The following is a 27,076-nucleotide window of genomic DNA, read 5'->3' on the forward strand; positions in this document are numbered from 1 at the left end:
ATTTATGAAAAAACAAAAATATAAGAGGAGAGAAGAGAAAAAAAAGCCATCACATTTAGATTGCATCATTATAGCGCCACTCAGAAGGGTGTGCTTACTGTCTCGTGCAAAGCGTAACAAAAACAAAGCTCAGCGCTATCTTTATAAAAAATCTACTACAAATATGACGTGACGGACGTTGATGAGGAAATCAGAGAGGGAGTCCCAAGGCATTACTGTAAATGTTGCAATGAGAATGGTTTTCTGTTTGCCATGACCTGGTTGAGTTGAGCAGCTTCTGCAGCCCACATGAAATCTAAAAATACACCCACACCATTGACTGCTTTATGCCGTGGCCTCGGTAGTTAGATGAATAAGTGTGTGTGCATGGTATGCCTGTGTGTGTGCGTTAAACTGGGGATGAGGTATGGGCAACATTCTGAGGCTTGCTGCAGCCTCATTTAAAATCCTCAAGTCCAAATAGGCTATTTAAAAGATCGTTTCAGATATGTTGCAACGTGTACATATTGCCTGTGTTAATATGTACACGGACGGAACACGGAGAAGCAGCATTTAGCTGTTATGCTGCAAACAAGTGGAACAAACTGCCAGTGGAGATTAAACTTTCACCAAATGTAGATATTTTTAAATCCAGGTTAAAAACATTTCTTTTCTCATGTGTCTATGCATGAAATCTTCACGGTATCTTTTAATTTATCTGGACTGTTGCTTGTTTTTAAATTCATTTAAAGTATTTTATTTGTTTCTCTTTATATTCTTTTATGTATTTTTAATGCTTCTTACACTCCCTGCTGCAATGCTTTTATTTTATGTGAAGCACTTTGAATTGTTTTGTACATGAAATGTGCTATACAAATAAATTTGATTTGATTTTGATTCTGTGTGTGTGTGTGTGTGTGACAGTAAGGCCTGTGGGCTAACTGGCAAGGCTCAAACAACTGTAAATGCAGCTATTAGTCTGCTGCTACTTTTCCAGTGTTCCTGGTTATGTATGTAGCCTGTATGTTATGATGTTAGAGCTTATAGGTTTGTAAATGTGAAAATAGCAGCAATCTGTTGAAATGTCATTTAAAGAGGTCATTGGTAATCTTCCAGTCATGCTACTGACAGATGTGTAACAGATACATGCTTAGCTAATATTTTTAATGTTACAGTGGCCTCATTTGGGGACTACTCTTTGGTATTATCACAATAGCCTGTGTCCTTTACAGTAATACCAGCAAAACAACCCTTAGAATTCACAGAACCCACACTGAAAGATTATCATTTATTTTTCTTTGTTGTTTTTACATTTTTACACATCATCATGCGGTTGTTGATTATTCAACTTGAGCTGCAACTCTTTGTATTCAAGGTGTTTAAATAAAAAACAAAAATTAGGATAGATTCACAGCGGGAGTGGACATCCGGCCCCTGAGTCCCTCCCTGCACCGCTGTTAACGTCCAGCGTACAGGTGCGAGCCAGCAGCTACAGCTCGTGCCGCTCCACCAATTACGAGCACAGAGCGTGGCCACGTGAACAAATCCCGTCGTCTAAATTTCCTTCCAGCGGAGGGAAGCGCGGAGAGAGCGGCAGCCGTGGAAAAGCAACATTGAATGGGAAGTATTAGCGGTAGGCTGAACGGGAGCAAGGTGCAGGTAAAATGCTCTTTTCTTCTAGCTTTTCCACTTTTTTTTTTTTTTTTTTTTTTAAGCTCCCATCTCCTCTCAGCAGCGATTCTGTTGCGGGCTGTGGGACAGGATATGTGTTGGATTCAATTTGTCGTCGCGTGCTCTCCTCGCACTCCACCGATCCGCGGACAGGACAAACAGCATCATCGGCTGGCTGCCTCGATCTGCACCTTCTGCGCACTCGCCCGCCTCCCCACCCCTCCCCACCCCTCCCCTCCCCCTCTCTTGCGCCTTGCAGGCACATGGCTATTGATAGTTGACAGAAGCCTCGTAATCCCTGGCTGATCTGGCTGACCGGTCACAGCCATTTTCGAAACAAGAATGTTGATTGAACTTAATTTTGCCTAGAGATTTGTTTTAATTGGGAACGCCCGCTTAGATCGATGCGGTACACTGGGGAGGATTTTGGTGCTGCATGCAGGCAGTCAAGCAGAAGCAAGCTTTTATTGCTGAATTATTTATATGACAGACTGGGAGAGAGTAATGCTTCTCCTGAGAAGAGGGAATGTCCCGATAAAGACACGAGCTACCGCTATAATCACGAAAGCTGCCCAATTTGTGTTTGTTGTTGTTTTCGCAAAGACGTCCGATATAAAGCTGAAACCAAACATCAATAACTGACTAATTGCCTCAGTTATAAAGTAACATGGTCTGATTCCAGTATTTGTGTTTGTATATATATATGAATCGGATTAAATAAACCATTTAAATGTCACAGTGGACATTCTTTTCCCCCAATAAGTTTAATGGTCTTGAGTTTAATATTAAGGATTGTTTGAAATTTCTTGTCTTTGAAATGAATTCCACTAGCTGCATAATATAGCAATAGAAAAGTGTCACTTTTAGTCATTACTGTGGTGTTTTTGTTGTTGTTTCTAACGGGACGTGAGGGTAGTGTTCCTTTAAAACCCGTTACAATAAGATCTGTTACTATAAGTAAATGCAGCACTTTGGCACTTGCCGTTTTACAGCCCTACTCCACCGGAATGAGCACCCCGTCCGCGCATGCGCACTTCCACCATTCGTCTCAGGGGAATTCTCCCTCGTTTTGCTTTCTGCTGTCTCGTGCGAGACAGAAGACACCAGCAGGCGGCTCCGGGCTCGCTCTCGTAGCCCAGGTTGTCCGGGCGCTCGTAGTGTATGCCTTCTCCTCGTTGTGGCAGGACGGCTTTTGTCATTTGTCGGACCGAGCTTTTTTTTTTTTAATGCTCTTTGGATTTCTGTGTTTTGGTGTCAGTGACGGACTCCCAACAACTAGCTCTCAGCACTGTAAGTTGGTTGTTTTCCTTCTAGCTGTGTTTTCTTTCTTATCCCCCGTGAATTTCCTGGCGGTTTTGCTTGCACGCGCTTCTCATCCCGAGAGAAACAAATGTCATTGAACCAGGTGATATGGCTATTTTATTCCGCCGCTCGTTTTTTGGCAGGTAAAGACGTGTGGAAATTCGGCAACGATATTTAAAATTTCTCTGATTTTTATTTTTTAATTTTATTTTTTATTTTACTTTCGTTGATCTGTTTTTTTTTTTTTTTTTAAAGAAAAACAAATAAACAACGAGAAGCTACACAAGCGTAAGAGCGTGAACTTTCCGAATGTTTTCAATGATTGTTTGCTAAATATTTTTGGTCGCCAAACCAAATTGTTCTTCGATAAAAACGAAAAAAGTGTCTGTTTGGCTGTAGCTCATCTTTTATGGCAGGTGTCTGGTAGCCCACTTCCGCACTGTATTTCGAGACGTGTATCAGTCCTCTTCAGGTCTTTGTTCGCTTTAATACTTTATCGGGGTTACCGGGACATCTGCCGGATGAGGTGTCTCAAAGAAACAAAAGGATAAAAATAAAAAAAACACTTTCGGAGGCTCTGTTCAGTTCCCTTTTAACCGTGACGGGGCACTGTTTTAGGGAACCAAAAGTCGGTAATTGAGGCACTGTTTCATAACCGAAACTGTAATTTCCTTGCAATATACATCTTCTGTTTTGTGCGCGTGCATGCGTCACAGAGAGAATGGTAAAGATGAAGAAATGCTGAGCTGCTCTCCTTTCTTGCTGAGCCAGCTTGTTGGCATACCTTAACCTGTGAACTAATCGTAAACTAGCACCCATAACGCCTTGAAACAACTGGGAAGATCGTCGCGAGCCAATCAGCTTGTCAGCGTGCAAAGATCCGCACACCTGCTGCCTCAGTCAAACCTTGCCGAACAGTAGGTCTTTGTGGTGGAAAAAGGCTTTCTCTTGATGTTCACCGGATGTGGCAACAGTTTGCTTCTGTTTTGAGTAACTGCCCCCCCCCAAAAAAAAAAAAATAATTTAAATAAAAATTGAGCTATCTGTTGTGATCAGGCAGTGTTAACAACATGTTGGTTTATCTGCTGGTCATCTCTAAGCTTGACTAATGGCCTGTTGCCTTTGGGTTATTTTTGTGTGCTCCACCCAGTTTCATTTGCGTGAAGTTACCCTGCGAACACACTCGGCCACACCTGCCCTAGTTAAGTACAAATGTGGGGCGTCCTTGTTGAAATGCCCTGCTCTTGCTTCACTCGCTCAGATATAGTAGATTTTACTGAGAGGAAACGCAGACTTCTTTCGTTGTTACTTGTCACGGCTGTATAATGCGCCTCTTGTGCTGCACACAGTGGACACTGAATGTGTCGGAGAAAGGAAGATATGGAGTGATGGCGTGTTCACATGCTGACTTTTAGTCTGTGTTTTACACTCTTACCTCTTTGTTGTGTGTGTGTGCATCTGCGTTTGCTTTCTGCAGTTGAGTGTGATAGGGCAAATATCTGGGGGTAGCCTTAGAAAGCACTCTGAGTTTCAGGCGCAGGTTAGGTTGAGACAGCGTGTGTGCATATACCTGTCTACCACCCTGTGTGAGCTCCCAGGCCCCATTAGACGCCTTCTCGTAAGCATTGACTTGGCAATGAACTCTCCCTAAGTTATTGACAAGATAAAAGGATGAGGAAGGAGCTGAAGACTTAGCTTGCATTATATCACTACGCTTGTTGTCTTTCAGTAGTTTTCTATTGGAGCTTTGTTTTCTCTGGCCATTTTTACTTCTCCTCATTTCTGTGGGCAAATGTTTGATTTATTTTATTTAGTTTCTCTTTCTCAACGTTCCGTACGGTGAAAACCGATCAAACGGATGGATGTAAGTCTTCGTCTGTGGAATTTTAATTCGGTTGCAAAAAACAAAGACTTATTTATTGACTTTATTAAATATCAAAATCCTGAAACTTAAGAACCTGATGAAGTGAACTGATCAAAATTGTTGGATGCTTCCTGGACTTCTGCATGACTGTTGGTGTTTGGCTTTCCTGCTGCCAGTCAGCTGATTGGAACATATCCATTGAATTTGGATTGCTTGCTTCAGTGGATTTAGGCTTAGATTTAATTTCCATGAACAGAATTTACTTGTGCCTAGATACCCAGATTAAGGGCACAGAGATATATGACAATGCTATTGTAGGCAGACGGACTATCCATGGCAAAGGCAAAGGAAGAGACGGTTTAAAATCGACCAGTAACTTTAAAAAACGTCTTTCTTTGTACCCAAGTCAAGTACAGTAAGTTTTATATGCTTTAATATGTATGTATACCTTGGTTCAGCTCTGTCTTTATACGACCACTCTGTGTCTGTTTTATGTAAGCGTGGGAACAGTGTTACGGCCCCTCGGCTGCTCAGGTCCTGGTTTGCTTTATGTTATGTTCTCAGTTTAAACAGTTTAGAATCTCAGTAACACACACTCAGTAGCTGAGAAGAGACAGTAATTGCACAGGCTGTCTCCTTCTTTTCCTGCTGCCCCTGCAGCAATTGTGTTCTGGTGCCTATTGGTAAAACACGAGTCTTTCCACCGGCTCTCAGATTTGAGCTTACAGCAGCACATTTGGAGTCACGTCGGGCAAGGAAACGCAGCTCTAATCCAATTGGCTAAAGCTTTAGTAAAAGCTTTCCTTATTGGGTGATATGGAATCTGGCTGCCAAGGTTTCAGTAAGCACAACAGGGAGTTGGGAGTCCCAATGGTGCTGTGGTGAAGGAGAGCCTGTGCAAAGGGCCAGACAGCATAGGAGTGTGCTACTGTTTTGAATAGTCCTCCACACACAATGATAGAGGACCCATCTGCACTCTGCTGACTCAGATCCGTCCAGCTGACCATATCAAGTTGTGTTGTTTACCACGCACACACGCAAATACACACAAAAAGACTCACTCCCCCTACATTTCATCCACAGGAACAGGAATGGCTTTCATCATGTTTGAGGAAACATCTTCCCAAACAGAAAAGGAACAAAGCATTCACAACAGGAATATTGACTCATTTGTGCGTGTGTTTGCTTGTGTGTGTGTGTGTGTGAGTGTGCATGACAGTGTTTTAGTGTTTTTCTTTTCTCAGAAACAAAAATGCTGCAGCCAACAGCGAACTGCAGCCATTCCTGTTTCCTTTCACCTCTGTGTGGAATCCAGGCACGGGTCAGAGTGACAGAGATGCGAGACAGGAGGAGAAACAAATAGACAGATAGAACGACGCAGGCAGAGAGCAGGGGAGATGGCCATGTAAGGTTTCCTGCATCGCAACGTTTGTGAAGATACTTTTAACTTGAAACAAAGGCAACTCTCACTGTAAAATGGATTAAAAAAATAATACAGCCTTCCTCCTCGTACTTTAAGGGACTAACTAACTAGCTGTTAACATAATGACATGGCATTGCTGGAGTGTAATCAGTGTCTTGAACTCCAGCTGTTGCAGTGGTTTGGCCTGCTATAAAAGGTCATTAGCAGAGTTAATGGAGAGCTGCTCAGTCCGTGATTCACTGTTTATGCAGAGATAGAGTTCAATATTTCTTTAATCAGTGTGGCAAGTGAAGAACAAATCCCACAGAGCACTGTGTTAATTTTGGCTCTGCACAGAGAATTGCACATCGCATATTGACTTTTTTTTTTTTTTCATAAGGAAAAATGCTCCAGGTGGCAATGGAAACCACTCAAGGTGGGTTTTGTAGAATATTTTGCCCTAGAAATTGAGTTGAATTCCAAAGAACGTTTCGTGACTGACAGTGAAGGAAAAACATTAATCTTCCTTTTTTGTTGCCAGTGTACATTCAGAAGTGGACCTCAGAATGTATCACAGTCCTTTATGGTTGCAAACCGCATTCTCATTAGACTGAATAAGAGCAAGTGTAAAAGTGATCATTTGATTGACGTGTTGGGGCTACATCTTTCTTGTAGTGTTTTGGCGAGCCTGTTCCATGTGTTGCAGCTTCTTTGGACAGCACATATTTAGGACATATTCAAAGAGGGATGTTTTCATGTGTTTACGCTCTGCATATTCAGTATTTATTTCCTGATGTGATGAGGAAGTTGATGGGATGTAGACTGCACCGTTTTAAAAAATTCAGTGGTTTGTTCAAATGAAATGTCACAACAGCTGGTGTCACACTGATTGTGCATTATTTCAAGATTACAAATGAAGTCTTGCAAATGCATGTCTTGAGATTATTTAATTTAGTTATACGCTAAAAGTCACACACAATAACCAGAATATGAAGGAACAGTGCATATAAGAGGAGAGCAATGGTTGTGCACCATAGGCACATGTTCTATGCCAAAAGATCATCATATGGTCTTTTGGCCAGATCGCTTATCCTTAATATAGAGCACGCGTGTTGATAACCCATTTGCACACACCTAAGACGTTCTTCTCTTCCTCTCTGGCTTTTTCCCCTCTCCCACTCTCTTTAACATTCGCACACATTCATGCAAATGCACGCACATACACACGTACAAAGTCACAACCCCGCCCCCCGCCCCACTTCTCATCTCCCAGCTCTGCTTACTGTGTCAAAAAGAGCTTAGATCAGGGAAACCATAGCTTGCCATCGTTCAGAGTTCCAGGAACATCACACTCCTTGAAACCAAACAGACCATATTTGGAGTATTAATGGAAAGTTGCCAGGTAGTGTTTGATTAAAATTTGATTGATGCAACAAATTGTTAAAGGGCTGTAATGCAAGGCACTCACCCCCATTTTCCGCTTAAGGCAGTAGAAGAACACTAAGGAAACTGTCACGGTTTTTTACGGAAGACTTATTTTTGTCTTCATATTGTCTTTCTGTAGCCCATTTTATTTTTTATTTTTTTATTTTTTTCCCAACAGAAGAATATGCATCTCACTGTCTTAAAAAAACAATAACAACATAACAGATATTACCAGGACTTCACAAAGTGAGGAGCTGTTGGTCCATCACAGTGTGATGCTGTGTTTTTAAACTTGCACTGATAGATTTCTCTGTCTTTTTACTTGTACATTTAGCAGCACAGATTGAAACTTGCTAGTGTTTGTAGTGAAAAATATTGCCGGTTATTGGTGTTCAATTTATAGGGATGTTGTGAGGAAAGGGTAAAGGAACAGGGGGCCAAGGCACCCCTGATAGTGAGCTGTTGACCAGCTGTCCCATCCGAGCCAAAAGTAGGTTGGCAGAGACATGTACAGGACAAACAAATGTGCTGGATTTATTCAACAGGACCAAAAAGGAGCAGCACTGCAAAAAACAGAATGCAAGACCATAATTGTTTCAGTAGATGCTAAAAAACACAAAACAATGCCAACGTGAACTGTTGCACCCCCGGAGAAATTAGGAAAAATATGGTTGTTACTCGCAAGGATAATCTTTTTTTTTTTTTTTTCTTTGTGTGGGAATATGTATGCCTGCAAGCACTATTTTTATTCACTACTGTAAGGACCCATTGACTGGTGCTCGCAGATTAATTGTTGCTTTCATGTTAAACTGTGGCATATCCCCCTGTAATTTGTAATGGAGATTACCAGGGAGATGCTGTGTGGAGTGTTGGGAGATTTCTGATGAACATGTTTATCGAATAAAGCGGAATTTATGGGATTCCGGTCCTTCATCTCTGCAAAGAGGGCATGCCCTAGGATCACTGTTAAAATGGATCTATATCTTGGTGGAGCTCCTTTTTGTTGACAAATAAATATGGTTGATTTCATTATCTGCAGTGCTAAGGCGGGCACATGTTGACACAGCTACCTCAGCCTTACTTCACTGGGACAAAACCGCTTGTAAAACATGCAAAAAAGCTGCAGATTAAATTGGTCACAAAAAATGGGAGTTATTGCTGAGAAGAGATTGATATAATTGCTTTACTGTAAGGCCTTTGTGTATCTGCAACTTTTGGAAGTCTTACTGTAAAGCACACACATGCTTTTGTTTATTTACATTAAAGCTACCGAGCTGTATCCAGCTATGTTCAATGTGCATGTTGTGAGGATGAGGATACGGAGCAGAGGATACAGCAGAGCAGCGAATCCTTCATGACACACTCATACATGCTAGAGAGCAGACACTTGCTGTGAAGCGCCACCATATTTCCTCTGAGATCTTTTCATCTTCTCACTCCGGCACACACATCAGCGTAAGTATGCACAACCGCCATTCAGTCAGCTGTCGACGTGCATATGTGTTCAGCTGTGAAAGGAACGAACAGGAGGGGAAGAGATGCGTTCGTGAGGAAAAAAAAAACAAAAAAAACATGGTTTTGCTTGAATTTATAAGCCATCTTTGTTTTATCAAAATTGTTTACTGCCAAAATATTTTCATCATTACTGGCTCATAGCTTGTGGCTTGGTTTAATTTTGTGCATTGTGATATCAAATACTAGCAGGCACAGAATTCAAACACCATATTACTGTTCACATTATAAAATACAATCCCTGATTACTTTGATTTCTTAGTTAAGTCTTTGCTACAAGTGCATATGCACAATCAGCACATGACAGTTGCGGTTATTGTACGGCTAAATGCGGCACAATAGCCTTGATGAAATTTTAGGCAATTTGGAAAAAGCATAAAGGGACAGTACTGTCGAATTTTAATAGTACTGAATCATTTACTTCTCTACAACACTTATGTGAACTGTGAATAATAATTGTGATAATCAGGGATATTTTATTGGAATAAAGAAATGTTATTCTCATCCAACTCGCTGACTTTTCCAACTTTGCTCATTAGAGCTTCTGTCTGACAGCTCCCACTCAACTCGTGCTTAAAGTGATAGTTCGGAGTAGATTCACCCTCGGGTCATTTGAACCGTGACATCCAGCCAAGTAGCCCACCCGAAGTTTTTCCTATATTGGCTGAACATCAGCTGAGTTACTGAGTTATCCCGAATAGCTTAGTACAAGCGCTAATGGAACCTGGCAGTATCTCCAAAATTACCACACTAAAATCACATGCCATGACACCAAACTTCTACAGTAGTACAAATATGGTCTGTACTCACAAAACGATGCATTTGGAAGTTTGTACATAGTCCAGGAGTTTATTATTATCAACACAAGCCTGATATCTTCTCTGCTGCTAAAGCTGCGTCAACGTCACTTCCTTGATCTGGGAGCTTCAATGTAAGATGAGGGTTGATCTACTACTGTAGACAACAAAGTATATGCTATATTCTACATGATTTTTTTAAGAATTTTTATGTTGTAGAGTTGTGAATTTATTTTATCAATGGAGAAATTGAGCAGCCTTGCTTTGTTGTCTACAGTAGTAGATCAACCCTCATCTTACATTGAAGCTCCCAGATCAAGGAAGTGACGTTGACGCAGCTTTAGCAGCAGAGAAGCTATCAGGCTTGTGTTGATAATAATAAACTCCTGGACTATTTTCAAACTTCCAAATGCATCGTTTTGTGAGTACAGACCATATTTGTACTACTGTAGAAGTTTGGTGTCATGGCATGTGATTTTAGTGTGGTAATTTTGGAGATACTGCCAGGTTCCGTTAGCGCTTGTACTAAGCTATTTGGGATAACTCAGTAACTCAGCTGATGTTCAGCCAAGATCGAAAAAACTTTGGGTGGGCTACTTGGCTGGATGTCACGGTTCAAATGACCCTAGGGTGAAACTACTCCGAACTATCACTTTAAGAGTTTCTCTTGTCAGCCTAAGAGAAACACAAAAAAAGTCTAAACCTCATGAAGTGCAGGGGTTGAACACGTGCCTGTGATTTGAAACTGACTTGACTACAGATTTGGTGAGGACTCATTCAAAGGTCCAGTTAAGATTGATCTGAAATGGAATGTGAGGTTAACATTAGGCTCTATGACATTATCAGAGTAGCAGTCTCACTTCAGTTACCACATACTGAGCTTGGACTAGCTTGCAGGCTGAGCGAGTGTGGGCATCAAGTGAAAACCTTGTTTCACAAATGACTCACGAGGCAAGAAACAACTTTTTAAGAAAGCTGGACAGTTTGCTATCTTCCCTGCAACAAACCGCTCTGGTCCTTATCCAAAGAGGCCCCGACATCTCTGCTTTGACATCCTGACATGATGGTGGTTAAATGATCTGATAGTATAGGCCCACTCACCATCTGTGACCATTTAACCTGTGGAAAGTAAACCCTAGCTCTGCTAAGAAGACTAAACTGTACCTTTTATAGTCTATAAGTGATTTAAAAAAACAACAAAACCTGACACTAAGGATTTATAATTATTCACATATTTAACATAGTTCGTAAGTTGTGTGACGTGGTGGCACAGTTTAAATGAGCCGTAAGTGGGAATTGTAACATTACAAAGACTGTGACATTAGTTAATGTCCTTTGATTAAAGGAAATGTGCCTTGATACTAATGTTGATGGGACAATGCTTAGGGTACGGCTACATGAAAACGAAACAAGGTTTTTTTTGAAAACGGGTACGAAAATTCTTGCGACCACACGGCAACGCGCTGCTGTAAAGACTCAGGTCCAGACGAAAACGGATGAAAACGATGAAACGATGCAGTACACACGCCACTGTGTCACGCCACGCTGTGAGACAATAGAGAAGTGTTAAAATTGGCTCACAGCGTCAACGTTTGACTGACGCAAAAACGTTTTAGCTGTAACAATGGAAACGAAACGAGGCCGTTTTCAAACTTTCCCACTCTGGAACCCGTTCTCAAAAACTATCGTTTTGGGGTAGTGGGAACGCCGGCTCCGTGTGGCCGCGACAGCGAAACGATAAGAAAAAGTATCGTTTACAGTGAAAAACGTTTTCGTGTAGCCGCAGTCTTAATGCTGCTGCTCGAGTCCTGACTAGAACCAGGAAATGCGACCATATTAGTCCAGTGCTCAGGTCTCTGCACTGGCTTCCTGTCGCTCAGAGAATAGACTTTAAAACAGCTCTGCTTGTGTACAAGTCTCTTCATGGTCTAGCGCCAAAGTACATCTCTGACATGTTAGAGCCATATGAACCAACTCTGACTCTGAGAACCTCAGGGAGGGGTCTCCTGCTGGTGCCCAGAGTCAGGACTAAACAAGGTGAGGCTGCGTTTCAGTTTTATGCTCCTAAAATCTGGAACAGTCTTCCAGAAGATGTGAGACAGGCCTCAACTCTGACAATGTTTAAATCCAGGCTGAAAACAGTTCTTTTTAGCTGTGCATATGACACCTGAAAGTATTTTATCTGCACTCTTTGCTTTTAGTTTAATTAATTAATGATTATTTTTTTATGTTTTATGGAATGATTTTATTTGGCTTCTTGGCTTCTCTACAAATAAACTTGCCTTGCCTATATGATCTCTAAAGGCCCGGTCACACATGTCCTCCACGGGCATATCGCGGCCGAATCACGGCCAAAACTGTCTGCCCGTGAAGCAGACGCTGTTGGACGCTTTGAGGTCGCGATTGAGACGCGATACAGCCGTACTTCACCCGTCGTTACACGCGGTAAGAAATTCACACGCGGTTGGCCGCGCGAAAAAGTTTTGGGCTGCCCAAAACTTTAGACCGCGGGTAATCGCGGGCGGTACACGTTGTACACACGCGGTAAAGACGCGGTACAGACGCGGAACGAACGTGCTGGGACGTGCTACGGCCGCGGTTATATCGCAAGCCAAAGCTGCCATATCCACACGTCGAGAGCACGCGCTATATATCTTAACGATCGCGTTCTGTTTGCTTATATCACGCGTGGTATAAGGACACCCGTAAAAAGCGCCCCTTTTCCTCCTTACGGGACGCGCTGTATAATGCTTGAGCACGCGTGCCGAAATGATGCTGACCTCGTGACTGTAGGGTGTTTTTCTTCCCCAAGTTTTTAGCTTCTTGTCTTAAGCCACTGCTTTTAACATCTTGGTGTGCCTAAATTGCCTTGTATGTGTCTTATTATTTTATGCTACATCATTTTAACATGTGTTGGACATTGCTGTCAGTGTTGCAACTGCACACTGCGCCTATGTCTTTGTATATTATATATAATAAAACATAATAATCAAGGTGGAACATCCCCTGTGTAAAGGTAAGTTCAGTGTGGCACTGGCCATCTAGAGGACGCGTGGTGTCTTTCGGCACGTGTGCTTAAGCATTATACAGCGCGTCCCGTAAGGAGGAAAAGGGGCGCTTTTTACGGGTGTCCTTATACCACGCGTGATATAAGAAAACAGAACGCGATCGTTAAGATATATAGCGCGTGCTCTCGACGTGTGGATATGGCAGCTTTGGCTTGCGATACGGTTAAGACGTGGTTACACGCGGTAGGATCAGCGGGTAATCGCGGGTGGAGCACGGTCATAACACGTTTGTTCCGCGTCTGTACCGCGTTGTTATCACGTGCATTAGCGTGTGTACCGCGTGTAAGCACGGACAAACGCCTTTCTCCGCGATTTGCCGAGCATTCGTCAGTTGTGCTCCAGACGTCAAGGGGTGAACATGGATCCCCGTCACAGTAATGACCTCGTCTTGCTGCTCCAGCAGCATCAGAACCAAGTGTTACAGATCCATCAGCTCCTCATTGACCGAAGAAGACGAAGGAGGAGGAGGATGGTGGTCCGGAACATCTGGGTGCGCGACTGGATTGGCAGGAGACCTGAGCTGGGGCTGTACGATCGTCTCATGGTGAGCGGTTATGATTTCTACAGCCCGGTTCGGCTGCTTTATTATACCCGTGGTAGGCCGCGGTACCGCCGCGCTTCACCCGCGATAAGGACGCGGAACAGTCGCCATCGTCTGTTCCGCGGGCATACCACAGGTAAACCGCGGGTAAGCCAATTTTGCACATTTTCCACAGCGTCTGCTTCACGGGCAGAAATTTTTGGCCGTGATTCGGCCGCGATATGCCCGTGGAGGGATGTGTGACCGGGCCTTAACTAAAGTTATATAATGTAGTAAGTCAGTATTGAGACTTAAATTTTGAAGACTTGCTAAAAATATTTGATTCTGGTTTTCTGGTAGCATTCTGAGGAAATTAGTTCAAAAGTAAAAATGATAAACGGTACAGTGTGATTTTGAAACTGATTAAATGTGCATTTATTTGACACTCTGGCCTTCCATTTGCAGCTTCACAAGCTGCTGGAGAATCTCTTTAAACTCTCGTGAGTTAGTTGTTGTATTGTCCTTGTGACCAACTTTGAACTGATTCTTCTAAACACGTAGAACTTTCCTGTGTGATACGTATGTTTACTCTGGGTTTATTAGCTCTTTATGGTGCTGAATATATCAGTTAGAACTGCTTTCTGATATCGGAGAGCCATGTGTACCTCAGAACTATTATGTGATAATGTGCACTGCACAGCTGTAATTTTGTATAAGGCTCCAATTTATGCATCATCTGAATAATCTACTTTTTTTTTTTTCATTCCGTGTCTGTTTGTGATACTTATTTGTAACAGTGAAGTTACAACAGAGTGACTCGTAAAATGTATTAAATCACAGTTTATCTATGAAGAAATAAGTTGTGATGGGCATATATCAATACATCGTTTGAGCAATTGGAACCAATGAGGAGAGTTCACTGCTATTTTGGATGATTTCACATGTTTTTGTACGCTCCAAATAAAGCCATTTGTGGTCCTAAATGTCACTAATATCCAATTGCTCATAACTAAAGCACCAAAGCTTCACCAGTTTGAAAAGGATAGATATAGTATTTGTATTCAAGCAATGTTTTGACTATGGTAGGGGAGAGAAAGCACAGGAAATTAAGTCCTGCTTTAAAAAATAATGGGAAACAAATCCCGTTTGGTTACACAAATTGATGCTGGGAGGAATGGCTATTCTCAACAGTTGTTTTGATGACCACAAAAAGGTGCAGATAGCTAAACATAAGCAGCAAGGAATCTGAGGGCATGTCAGGGGAAAAAAGCTAAGTAATAAGTATGGAAATGGACTGTCAACAACTTCCCTTCACTAGCATAGCTGTGCGCCTGACAGATTACTGGAAATATCTCTTTTGAGACCTGTCTGAAGCTTAAAAAAACAAAAACAAGTCATGCTACCTTAATGGACAAACCTGCAAAACTTGAGAGACAAGTGGTTTTCTAAATACATTCAATTAAGATGACAAAGATATCAGCCCAGACACATCGAGTTAGAAGGCGTGTCCCATATTCAGCCTGGTGGGACCTAAAGTTGAAGTTACGGCTTACAGTCTTTATTTGCATTATTGATTTAAAGTTGACCCACTTATGGACAAATTTACAGTCTAGCAGAATGCGGCTGATAAAAAGGGATGGAAAGAGAAAGCAGCCGTTTGTTTAAGCATTGGGGAACAGAGGTGTAAGAGTGGGGAGTGTAAGTAGATAATTACTGTGTTTTCTTCATATGCCTTTTGGTTCAACCCCTGATCTTGGCTGAGATGCCCTGTAGGAATGCAGCAGTTGTTTACTATCATTGTTTAACATTATCATTTTAGCATTATGTTACTCGTTGTGAAAAAAACCTTCTTTATCGCATATATTTGCTGTTTTGAACTCAGATAAGCCCGGTGTCTGAATGATTTTGTGCAGCGTTCTAAGAGCGCTGCTACCATGAATCTATACTAAATAGGATCCCCTTTCTCATAAAGTTAACTACGCTGTCTGCAGTGTAATCTAAAGCTGTTTGGAAACTATATCTTCATGTCAGCACTACCTAAGAGCTGTTACTATAGGGGACAGAGTAGCTTTTCCTATGTGTAGATGTAGACAGATTTGTAAATGTGTGTGGGTGTACATTACTCATAAATAGTACTTATAAATCTGCAAGCTTCACTGTATGCATGTCAGATTTGGAGATTTCAGTAAGACTATATTAATATATGTGGGAAGATATTTCTTAAAGAGCAAAGTCTCAGCAAAGAATGAAGATTTTAGATTTACTACCTTCATAGTCAGTCATAAAGTGACTTTACTGCTTAATACTTATGGACTTTAAACTCTTCAGTTACTGGATTCTAAACAATGCACAGCTTTGTTCAGAAACTTTCAGCAGCAGCTTACGGAATTGTTTTAACCTAGAACCACCTTGTAGTTATGCAGATATCCAAATGAAACAAATGGATATGTATGGACACTGCAGTGTCAGCAGTTAGGAGGCTGTGGTCGCTCTAAAGTTGCACAGAATTGTCTTGGCTACACTCTCATCACAATGTACTTCAAGAAAGATGCTATACCTGCAGATTTTTGCTGCACTAACTACGCCTTCCTCTAGTTGTGCAGAATATGAAGTGTTTTATCGTATACCAACTGTGAAATCCAGCGGTGGTTACCAACGTCGTTACTGATTTTAAATGAGGCGTTTCGGACACGTTTCAACAAGCTTAATATTTTTTATGCCTCCCTTTAATGTATCAATAAATGCTGCATTTATTACTAACAGTTATGGAATTCAGTATGAATTGTTTACTCAGTGAAACCCAAACTTAACACATTTCTGTTTCTCTACTCATGCAGAAATAAATGGGAGGCCTACAGAAGTCAGTATAGTGCTGTCTCTTAGTGACCCTAAGTGGTCCTTTTTTTTTTTTTTTTTTTTTTTTTTTTTTTTTTTTCTCTGTCAAAGATCTACTGTTGCAACACTGGTGCAGTGTTTCATAAACTGACGGCCTCAGCATGACAAGGACTGTATTATGCTCTGTGTTCATTTGGATAGATTAAATGTAGTCTTTGGGCCCTTGTTTCAGACTGCAGTGCACCACAGCACCATAGCGATATATATTGAACTTGTATATAAATATAGATGGGGAGAAATGAGCATCACAAGAGCGCTACACAAACGTCTTTTGCACAGGAGCTTATACAGCAGGTAGTTTAGGTGCAAGGATGTAAAATCCTGGAGGACTGCAGCAGTGTTCTACATATGCTGTGGCCAGCTCAGGCTATTTCTGATGCATCTAGTCAGCCAACCAAGATCAGCTCTGCCCATTTTGGTCAGTACTGCAGGTTAATCCACGCAGGACTTTAGTTCTTAATGATTGTAAGCTCTTGACTCATTTAGAGTAAATTATCCTCCATGTATGATGTTGGTATCATGATTTGTAGTGAAGAAGATAAATGTAAAAGTATGAGAATGGAATTGGGAGAAAATGCTGGTATAAGGAATGGAAGTAAAGCTTAATTTTATTGTATTAGATTTAGTATTGCTACAAATTATTGTATGGTGCTTTGTTTTACATTACTTGTCACTTGGGGCATTAGAAAAAACTATTAGTATTAGTAAAATGGTGTGTTTACTGCATTCTTCATCCGTAAAGATTTAATTAGAGCCTAGAAGTGCTGACCAGCACACATTGTATATGGCTTATGAGCTCCTCTCATTGCTGTGGAGTTGGCTGCAGGAACAGTAAAAGTCCTGAGACACCACAGACCAAAAATATATATCATAACAATCAGAAACTGCAGAAGAGAAACTACTAAAAGAAACTATATAGTTTATTTGATTTAAATCAGGGTGATTCTCAATAGCTGAAACTTAAAATGCATATGAAACAGTTGATTTTGTCCTGATATGTAAACAATTTATCTGTATTTCTTAGAATTTGAACCCACAGTTTGCTGTATAAACGGTAAGGAAAAGCGAAGATGAGGAGAAATCTCTTGGAAACTGTTTTATAATGCTCACATATAGTTAATCTATTTCCAGGTGCTCCAAAAAGAATGATGCCTGAAAGTAATATTGGTTGCCTGCTTCTGTGCGGTCTTATTCAGACAAGCGAGATTGCATGACTTTGATGGGTGGGAATTGGAACAAGTACGGACAGAAATTGAGGAATATAATAACGGGTGCAAACGATGTGAGTGAATTTAATGCAAAACATAAGAAATCTCTCAAGAATAATCCCAAACTCATGAATGATTTACCTGAAATTAACTTTGGTTAATGAACTAACACAGTTATTATACAGCATATTAAAACCAAACTAATTAATGTTTCCAAATGCCAACCAAAGTGACTCGAATTAGGACGGTTATAACTATTACAACATGGTGAGGTATGAAAGTCTGCATAATGATAATGATAATACAAGCTGCAGAATAATAAGTTAATACGTTCTTCTCATTCCTACTAAGGTATCAGTCATTTTCACCATCATTGCAGGTTCAGTATGTGTCACGTAGCTTAACTACTTTATAATTAGATGGCATATTGTTAATAGATTAATTCACATGTTACACACACTAGGTTTTCTTCTTTTACCCATGTAGTAGTCGTGTGGTGAATTACAGTAAAAGAAAAAAAGGCATAATGAAGGAGGGAGGGTGAGTGGGAGTCAGGTTAATTGCTAGAGATGAACTCAGGAGCAGAATCTTAGAAGCTTGCAAGTATGTGTGATTAAAGAATGTGCGTATTAGCAGAGAAGTGAAGAAGAGGGTGTAAACAAGGGAACAAGATATGGGAGGGCGGGGTCGGCTGAACAGTCTATTAGAAAGATGCACGGATAGCTGGATGTAGAAATACTTGGAATGGAAGTGCACCCCTCATCCCTAACAGCCTGAAGTGAAGAGACTGACTTCTGCCTCAAACTGATACCACTGCCTGAATCAATGTGATACCTCTCCCCCTCACTCCTGTCTCTCTTTCTCTGGGAATTCTCTGACCTAGTTAGTTCATCCACCAAGCAGCAAGCAGCAGCAGAGTTATTTTTACATATTACCAGGAGACAATACTTTGTCCTCTGATCGTCCTCCCCACATCTGTATGTTTCCCTCCTCTCTTCTCCTCCTCCATCTTAGTTGTTGCCGTCCTTTACTCTTGTATCATCCTGTTCTTCCTCTCCACTATTCTATATTTGGCTTCTTTGGCTTTGATCCTTTGTCCTCCTTTAGGGATGTGAAGATCAATCAATTTCCTGCTGTGTTTGGCACAGGATAAAGTCTGGATTGCTCAACATTGACATATAAGGTTGAGTAAAACCACAAAGGATTATTCACATAAACTAAAACAAATAAGTACAATCATGACATTTATTCTTAATCGTATGCATATTAGACTTGACTAATTTTCTGTTGACATGGCACAATTGGAGAAAACAATATGACAGAATAGATTTTTTTTTTTTTGGTGCTGATATAATTTAAATTATGATCTATTATTTTTAAGGTTGCAGGATTTTAAAAACTGACAGTTTCAGTCCCAGGTTAATCAATGAATCAATTTTATCAGTATAATATTGTTTCCTATCATGTAAGCACTTCACAATGTGTTCCTCATTCAGACAAACACTCATGTGGCACTTCTTGTTACATATAAGCTGTTTCCTTTACAAAAACACACCAATGAACATGTTGGGGCATTGTGGGGGTTCAATTTCTGGCCCAAGGATGCTTTAGATACATGGCCGGGCTGAGGATTGAACCTCGGATGGTACAGTGATTCGGAGGATCAGAGATATTAGTAACATTGTTACAGTTCTAATCTTACACATTCTAATCAAAGGTCACCAAATCATTTTCCTCAGGAATTTTTTTTATGCCTTATAGCTCACCCCTTCCCATCCACTTTTCCTCTCCTCTCCTCTCCTCTCCTCTTTAGAGAGTGAAGGGGACAGAGAGTGTGCAGACAGGTCATCTATTCGCCTCCTAATGATGACGGATGGCAGCACTGCAGAAAGCTAGAACTGGAGAGCAAAGTGGAGCAGTGCGGAGAGATAAAGAAATAGCACAGTAAGAGAAGACTGTGTTTATGTTTGTCTGCTGGCGGGCAGATGGTGGGCGTTTTTTAGTGATATGTCGATCCTCAAGTGTTCATATCATCTTTGTCATCGCCCGGATGGCAAACACACACTCAAATCTGCGAGATGCCATCTGTTGTAATTCGCACCTCTGAAAACATGCATGCACCAAGGCCACACACTGCTCCATCCTGACTTAGCTGACCTATAAGTTGTGAAGGATGCATGCAGTCTCTGGGGTTTTCTCACTCTGTCTCTTATTCACTCACGGACACACTTTCTCCGATTGTTTTTTTTTTTTTTTCTCACGGCAGCTTCGAGGGGCTCATAACTCTGCTGACGATGATTATGCATAATTTTCCTGAGGAAGGTTGTGTTTTTGTAAGGCTAACCAGCGATGCAAACTGTACCAACGCACGCACCCACTTCTATATTATAGTTCTACTCACAGATGAAATACAGAAAACTATTAGTTTTTGTTTGTTTCATTTAAAAAAAGAAAAGAAATTCTGATACAAAAACTAAGATATAAGGAGCAATACTAGTTTATTACAACACATTCATATTTATTTCAGAAACTTTTTGAATGAAGACTTTTTTTTTTTTTTTTTTTTCAGATTTCTTTTTATGAATGGAGAAATTGTGGCGTAGGTCTTTGCACTTTAAATGTGGTAACGGTACTGAATGGGATGACACATGTGAGGCCACCACACTGCAGTGACTTTCCCACAGACTCCCATCTCTCAGCCGAGCTCTCCTCTCTGCTCTCACACCTTTTCCATCTGAGACATCCTATAGGAGTGTGACTGTAAGCCTGATAGATGGGAAGTGTTAAGACCCTATCTGGTGGGATTGTCATGCGGCACTCAGACACGCACACACACACTTACACAGTGGTAAAGTCTCACCCTTCCCAAAGTACAGACGAGGCAGGCGGTAGCTATGGCAACCTAGAAAGAAGGGAAGTGATTGGGTAAGGCCGGGATTTGTTAAGAGCTGCTGTCTGAAGCCCAGGGCAAGTGTTAGTCAGTCTCGCTCCTTTATTGTTTGTCTGGTTGTGTGTATAGATACAAGTGTTGGTGAGAGAAATGAAGAGAGTGAATATCTTTCTTCCTCACTGCCCTTACATTTAAGTTGTGTTTTAGCGCTCTGTCTGATGCATTCACAAAGTTAGTTCTCCACCTTTACTCACTGTGGTCCATAAACTTGTAAAAAGACTGGATCCTATTCACTAGTTGCGAACACTCGCATGGTTAATTGAATGAAATTAAACACTTCATAGGGGAGGTGCAAAGCAGCTGCAGAGTGGCTGTGGCATTAATAGACCATATTGAGTGCGATACACGACTGGGCCTAATGTTTTGCATTTATTGGAGATCAACCAGTTTTGAACAGATCTTGTGTCACTGTCATTAAGAGTTTGGTTCCTGTGTCACTGATCACAATGCAGAACAGTTTTTTTTTCTTCTTTTGTTTTGTTTTTTTTCCCTCTATTTTCATTTTTTGTACCATTTTCTTTCAATATTTTACTGATTTCATGACATCTATAACTCAATAAAGTAAAAAAGTGCACAGGGTTTTCATACTGAAATATATTTGCCGACCGTATATTATCTGTCAGGAAAAAAATAATGCTTTCCGTAGCACATATGATTTCACAACTACATCAGAAAGAAATGTATTCTCGTGCCTCTGAGTGTCAACCTTTATTGGTATTTCAATACAGGATTTCTCAGATATACTGCGCACGCTTGAAGTACTTAAAGTTGATGGCTTTCATAGAAATGATTCAGGTGCAGCATGGATTGCTGAACACTGTTGATTGTTCAGTTTTTCTTAGTATTTTACAAATGATCTTTTTCATAGACCTACTACTGGAAATGAATATATTTATTTTTGAAGCCTCTGACCTAATTCTTTTATATATTGGCTGATAACATAAAATAATAACGTGTGAGGTCCTGATTAGGGTTTGAGCTAACGTATGAACTACAGTTAGGTTGATGATCAAGGTTCATGTGTGGGTTAAGCTCTTCACTTTGAATGGAAGTATTTGCAATGTTGTCATAAGGATAGTAATCTCACCATTTAATACTTCTTGCTTTTATGCAGAGTAGAGAGAGAGAGAGTACCATTTATTAATCCTGAAGGAAGTAGATTACTTTTTTAAATTTTATTTAATTTAACTGATCATGAGATCATTTCTTTTACATTTGAAGGCTTTGATTTTTCTCCAGGAAAAAAGGCATGCCTTCAGCAGTAAAGTACTCTGCAGCAGCTGCATCTCATGAGATTAAATTGGATTCGCTTTTGTGTAGAAGGAGGAACAACAAAGCTTCCTGATTCACAACAATGCAGAACAACGGGTTGAATGAGGAAACTTCCTGGCACCTTTTACTTTTTCTGCACTCCCTTTCTAATGTCCCTTCAACCAACTTCATCTCGTGCTTTGAACTTTTGTCTTTTTTAATATTACCTTACAGCAGCATTATTTGTCAACCTCTGTTTTCCTGTGGCATCTCTGAATTCTGCTTCGTGTTGTGTCTTCAAATGGATTACTACCCACTCACCTGCCCTCAATCCCTCTTTTTCTTCCACACGTTTTCTTCATGTTTCCTTCACTCTTTAGTGGTTTCTGGATTGGAACTATAAATCAATGGCTGAGTTTGTAGAGATCTATGTGGCGATCACACGGGGCTTTGTGCAGCATGCGAGTGTATATCTGTGACCTTTTCGAATGGTTCGGTTGTCTTCACATTCGGATACTTCTCCAGCATGCACATGCAAACGCATACTGGTGTCAGAAGACCGTAATTAATTCAGCAAATTGTTATTGCTTTGAAATGAATCTGATTTGGATGAGTCCATGCAGGAGCGTCGATGTAATGAAAATGATTTAAGAACAGAGATTATCAGGATTAGGATTACATGTAATCATTTCAAATGGAGAAAGAGGACAGGGATACTCAGTTACATCATAATTACTATTAAAATGCATGAATATTAAAAGGGGATTTTCACTTGATCTTTTTTTAACAAATTGAATGGTGAAACGCATTAAAAATTGAGTGAGCTATATATTAAATAAGGTACATCCCATGTTGATTGCACTTGGGCTGAAAGCTTTAGAAAATCTCTTGCCTACTTTCATTAACTGCTATTTTGATATATTGGTCTGTTTGAGATCATTAATTAGAAATTGTCCAATATGTCACACTTCATTAATAAGTCATTTTAGTGATGGAACACCATATTTAGCTTAGGCATAATGTGATACTGTTTAGAGATGGCATTGACCGTATTGTGAAATAATAGTTTAAAAAAAAACAAAAACAAAAACACGGCCTGCACAATGTACCGAGTCAGCACTGGAAGCCTGAGACATTAGCGTTAGCAGCAGTAAAACTTAACATGTGAATATTTTTATACAACTGATTTGTGGTGCACAAGAAAGCTGTATTTCATTCTCGCTAATGGCTGCATCCCCATATAATACGTTGTGAGGACCCACACTAAAACGGGTCCTTTTATCTGGATATAGAGACAAAGGCTTGGTGAAGGTCCCCACCCTGATAAGAACTCAAAAAAATATGTTAAGTCTGTAAAATGGATCCTGTGTGTCCAGGGGCTCATAATGGACTATACTGAATCTGGTTCTGTACATGTTCAGATGGGTTCACAGAAGACTGGTGACTTAATGTGGGTTTTTTAGTTGCATTTTTCTTTGCTCGAGTGGCAGTGGCCAACACTGGCAGTCTACGACTGACGAGCTGAATATCTCACTGGTGTCGATCACTGGACTTAGATATCTGGTAGTACTGCCCATCTTCATTAACCCCTGCAGAAGTGCTTCAAAGAGAACAAATACAAATGTGTAGCTTAATGTTTATTAAGGACCATCGCGTCTATTAATGGTTCAAGAAATGATTTGAGCTATCTGAGTGCCATATTGAATTGAGTTTTTCTGTGAAAACTATATGCCTGTAACTCTTGTTATCAAAATGCTTTTTACCAAACACTAAAGACTGAAAGAGTCTTTACTTATGCTTATGCTCATTTTCATGTCTTATTCATTTTAATGTGTGTTTTTAAAATAATTTTACGCTAAAAGAAAGAATTGGAAACTTTCCTCATACGTTGCTGCTACATCTTATGAACTGCGTCAGTGTTACAGGCTCTGTTTTTTTCACCCCTATATTTTTTTTTTAGGCCCACCTCCCAAAGTCAAAAATGCATGTGGGTGAAAAACGGAGCAGTGAAAATGTATGTAAACCAAAAATCTGAGTGAATAATTATCAATTAGTTTGACATTTATAGCCGGTTTCATTAAAACACTGTAAAAACGTAGAGCCATGTTTGTCATTTCCGGGGTGCTGAATTGATTGAGGAAAAAAAAAAAAAAAAAAAAAAAAAAACTTGTCATTTATCATATTAGGATAGTGGAAAAAAACTGAAATATTTTGATGAAGAAAAATGCCAACAAACTATTAATGGAAGTGTCGACTTGTATGTGATAAACTGTCAGATAATTATTTAAAAGTGTTGGTCATCATGTACAGCCTTAGAAAAAGAACCACCCACACAGAGGCTCGACTCTTGACCTTTTTGGTGCCATTCCTTCACCACCTCAGGGGTTCATAATGGTGTCTAGCTTTAGACTACTTATTTACCTTCCCATGATTTGTTTTATCATCACTTCCTATCACTTAATTTTCATTAATTCCATCACTATTTGGATCTACACATCTACACCATTATGTAGATGTAGAGGTTAAGGGCAAAAATCCATATGGCGTAATATTTCTGCTTTAATTCTATTCAGTGTTTGGCTTGTGCTGCTTCATGTTTGTCCTTTTCTGCTTAGCTTTGAATGATATACTTGACTTTTTTGGTAGTTGCTCTACATTCAGGATATTCATGGAAAGCACTGACTATGTGTACTAAATAAATTGTACAAGATGCAAAGCTTCAAGCCACTCAGCTGATAGAGTGGTCGTCTCCCAATCAGTTGGCCGGTGATTTTTATCCCCATTTTGCCCACATGTCAAAGTCTCCATATTGCCCCGATATGTTTATTGGTGTGTGAGTGTAGGTACAAAAAAAAAAGAAGAGCTGCATGAGTTTCTGTGTGAAACTCTGTGTGCATTAGACTGAAACTATCTTTAGTAAGATCTCACAGATGCAATTATTGTGGTGCAGAATTAACTGTAAAAAGCTTTTTTTTTTTATTTATTTATTTTTTTTTATTTTTTTTTTACAGTATAGGCATTTGTGAATAAATATGCAACAGAGTTTGCATATGCTTGTGTGTTCACCAACCGCATTGTGCTCATAACTGTGATTTTTCTGATCGCACGTGTGCATGTACACTGTGACTAGCCCTGGAACCAGTTTGTCTTGCAGGACCACAACATCCATTACACAAACCCACACCTTCGTCGGCTATGCCGCGTTAATGCAAGGTGTGACCGCTTATCCAAACAACTCACAGTAAATACTGTACAATTGCTTTGGTTTGATTTCTCTGGGTGTAAGGTGCCTTCTCATATTTGTGGGAGGGTGTGCCATCTTCAGTTGGTTGTACCTGGTTTGTCCAGATCATCTCTGTCACACAGTCTGTCTCAGACACTTGTGATTTATTGATTGCAGTGTACTGCAAGGCATGAGGGCCGTAGGATTATTCCCGTTTTCTCTGAGTTAAGATGTCTTCCAACACCTCACATAGACACCAATCAGAGATGATAGTCTGATATTTCCCTGTGGTCCAGTAATCTGCATTTGTCTCATTGATTTGCAACAATATGAATGAAGCCCAAGCAAGATTATTGAATGACTAGCTGGTTCATCAATTAATCGTGGCTAATAATTAAACCGTGCATAGCAAAGCAGGCTGTAGTTCTAGATATTTGATGCCAGGGCCCCAATTTTAGTATTGCCCTATTTTCCACAATCTGTTGCTCTCTACAGCCTCACTTCTTGCCATCTGCCATCTTAACACAATTTGTTACAGGGGTGACAGACTGATGTGATGCTTTCAAACTCGGTGGACTGATGAAATATGGATAAGGAGAAAGATGTCCTGCTGCTGCACATAAATCAGCGTTGATTTGGCATCACCAAACCCCGATCACAAGCCCGTGAGCAAACATGTTAGAACGCTGTTAATACAAACCCAACTGTCAGTGCTGCTTTGTTTCACAAGTAAAGTTTCATGAGAGAGAATGGAGTAAATGGTTTTGGATGTAAGAAGTTTTATTGCAGATGAGAGGAAAAGACTTAATATGTTTAGATTTAAACTGTCAAACTTTTCCGGAGATATATCGGTATACGTAGAGGTGAAGAGCTGTAGGTCCCTTATGTGCTTGCAGCTGTCTTCAGTCCCTGAAATTGTGAAATGCTGAAATTGTGGAAGAGGAATGGCTAAGCAGTGTGTATTATACAAACACTTTGGAAAAGTGGCTGATGCTGGGAGAGTTTCGCTGAGAAGCTTATCGGCAGCTTTTCTCAAAGTCAAACATGGAATAAATAACAGGATATTTTCATAAATTCTGCGATACCGTGGAACCCAGTTTGGCCCATTCTTTGTAAACTGATTTCATGGAAAGCAGAATAAAAACTTCTTGTTATTACAGACACACAAAAATGAAAGGGGAGGGTCAGCTTTCCCTTTAAAGGCAGATTTTCAATTTTTGTTGTCTGTGAAACTTTGTACTTCCTTGATTTGCACAAATAATTTCTTGTTCACCATGTTCCATTCTTCCTCTCTCATGTTTTTTTTCTAGCTCTATTTTTCTTGTCCCTGTCCCCACTAACTACCAGTTGTTCTACGTTATGTTTTGTTCTGACGTTGGCTGGAAAGAAGAGGGAAAGTGATCTATCGCACAGTTTAAATATGCACTCACCAAAGTACCTATTTGAGGTTCCAGTCTTTCATCCTCTCTTCTTTCATACTTCAGCTGCTTTGCTCTGTTTTGCCACATAAAAAGTTTTATACTGTAAACATACAGTCTGATAGATGAGTTTCTCTTTCCACACCTCTTATTTTTCTCCCCCTTTTTTTGATTGAAGTCGAGCCATGTGCAATATTTGAGTTCTGTCACACTGATTTTAACCGACATTTGTACTTGTGTGTTCCCAGGTACACACCAGAACCCTGCCTGTCCCGACACAGTGACTCCGGGCGGACAGACGGACTGGTTGATGCTTAAAAAGTGTGCAGATAAGGGGACAAAGAAGGTGAGTTGAATGAGTGAGGGAATTCATTCTTATCTCTTTGTCTGTGTATATCTATGTAAACTTCTGCTTGAGTTCTGTCTTCCTTTGTACTGTTTCAGTGTGCTGGCTCTTTGCGTACGGTGAGCCCAATTAGCCAGAGTACAAAGGAAAGCCCTGTAGTAGAGAGCTTTATGCATATGTTTTTTCATCTTATGTGCTTTATCAGCCTGAAGTTATGTTGAAAGCGTCATCATTTTGTCAGAGGT

General features: G+C 40.4%; 1 protein-coding gene across 3 annotated transcripts in view; it reads left to right on the top strand.

The window, feature by feature from the left end:
- The first annotated feature begins 1,550 nt into the window (after nt 1–1,550).
- Nucleotides 1,551–27,076, top strand: part of strbp (spermatid perinuclear RNA binding protein) — a 77,698-nt gene continuing 52,172 nt past the window's right edge. Inside the window, exons 1-2 of one of the 3 annotated variants that reach the window (XM_075455083.1) lie at nt 1,551–1,638; nt 26,734–26,831. The gene's annotated coding sequence lies outside the window, so the exon portion shown is untranslated. Of the gene's footprint in view, nt 1,639–2,733; nt 2,941–26,733; nt 26,832–27,076 lie in introns of those variants that run through there. The other 2 variants (XM_075455084.1, XM_075455082.1) reach the window with 2 other exon arrangements.

The sequence above is a fragment of the Odontesthes bonariensis genome, chromosome 22 (assembly GCF_027942865.1).
Source record: "Odontesthes bonariensis isolate fOdoBon6 chromosome 22, fOdoBon6.hap1, whole genome shotgun sequence".
Classification (NCBI taxonomy): Eukaryota; Metazoa; Chordata; class Actinopteri; order Atheriniformes; family Atherinopsidae; genus Odontesthes; species Odontesthes bonariensis.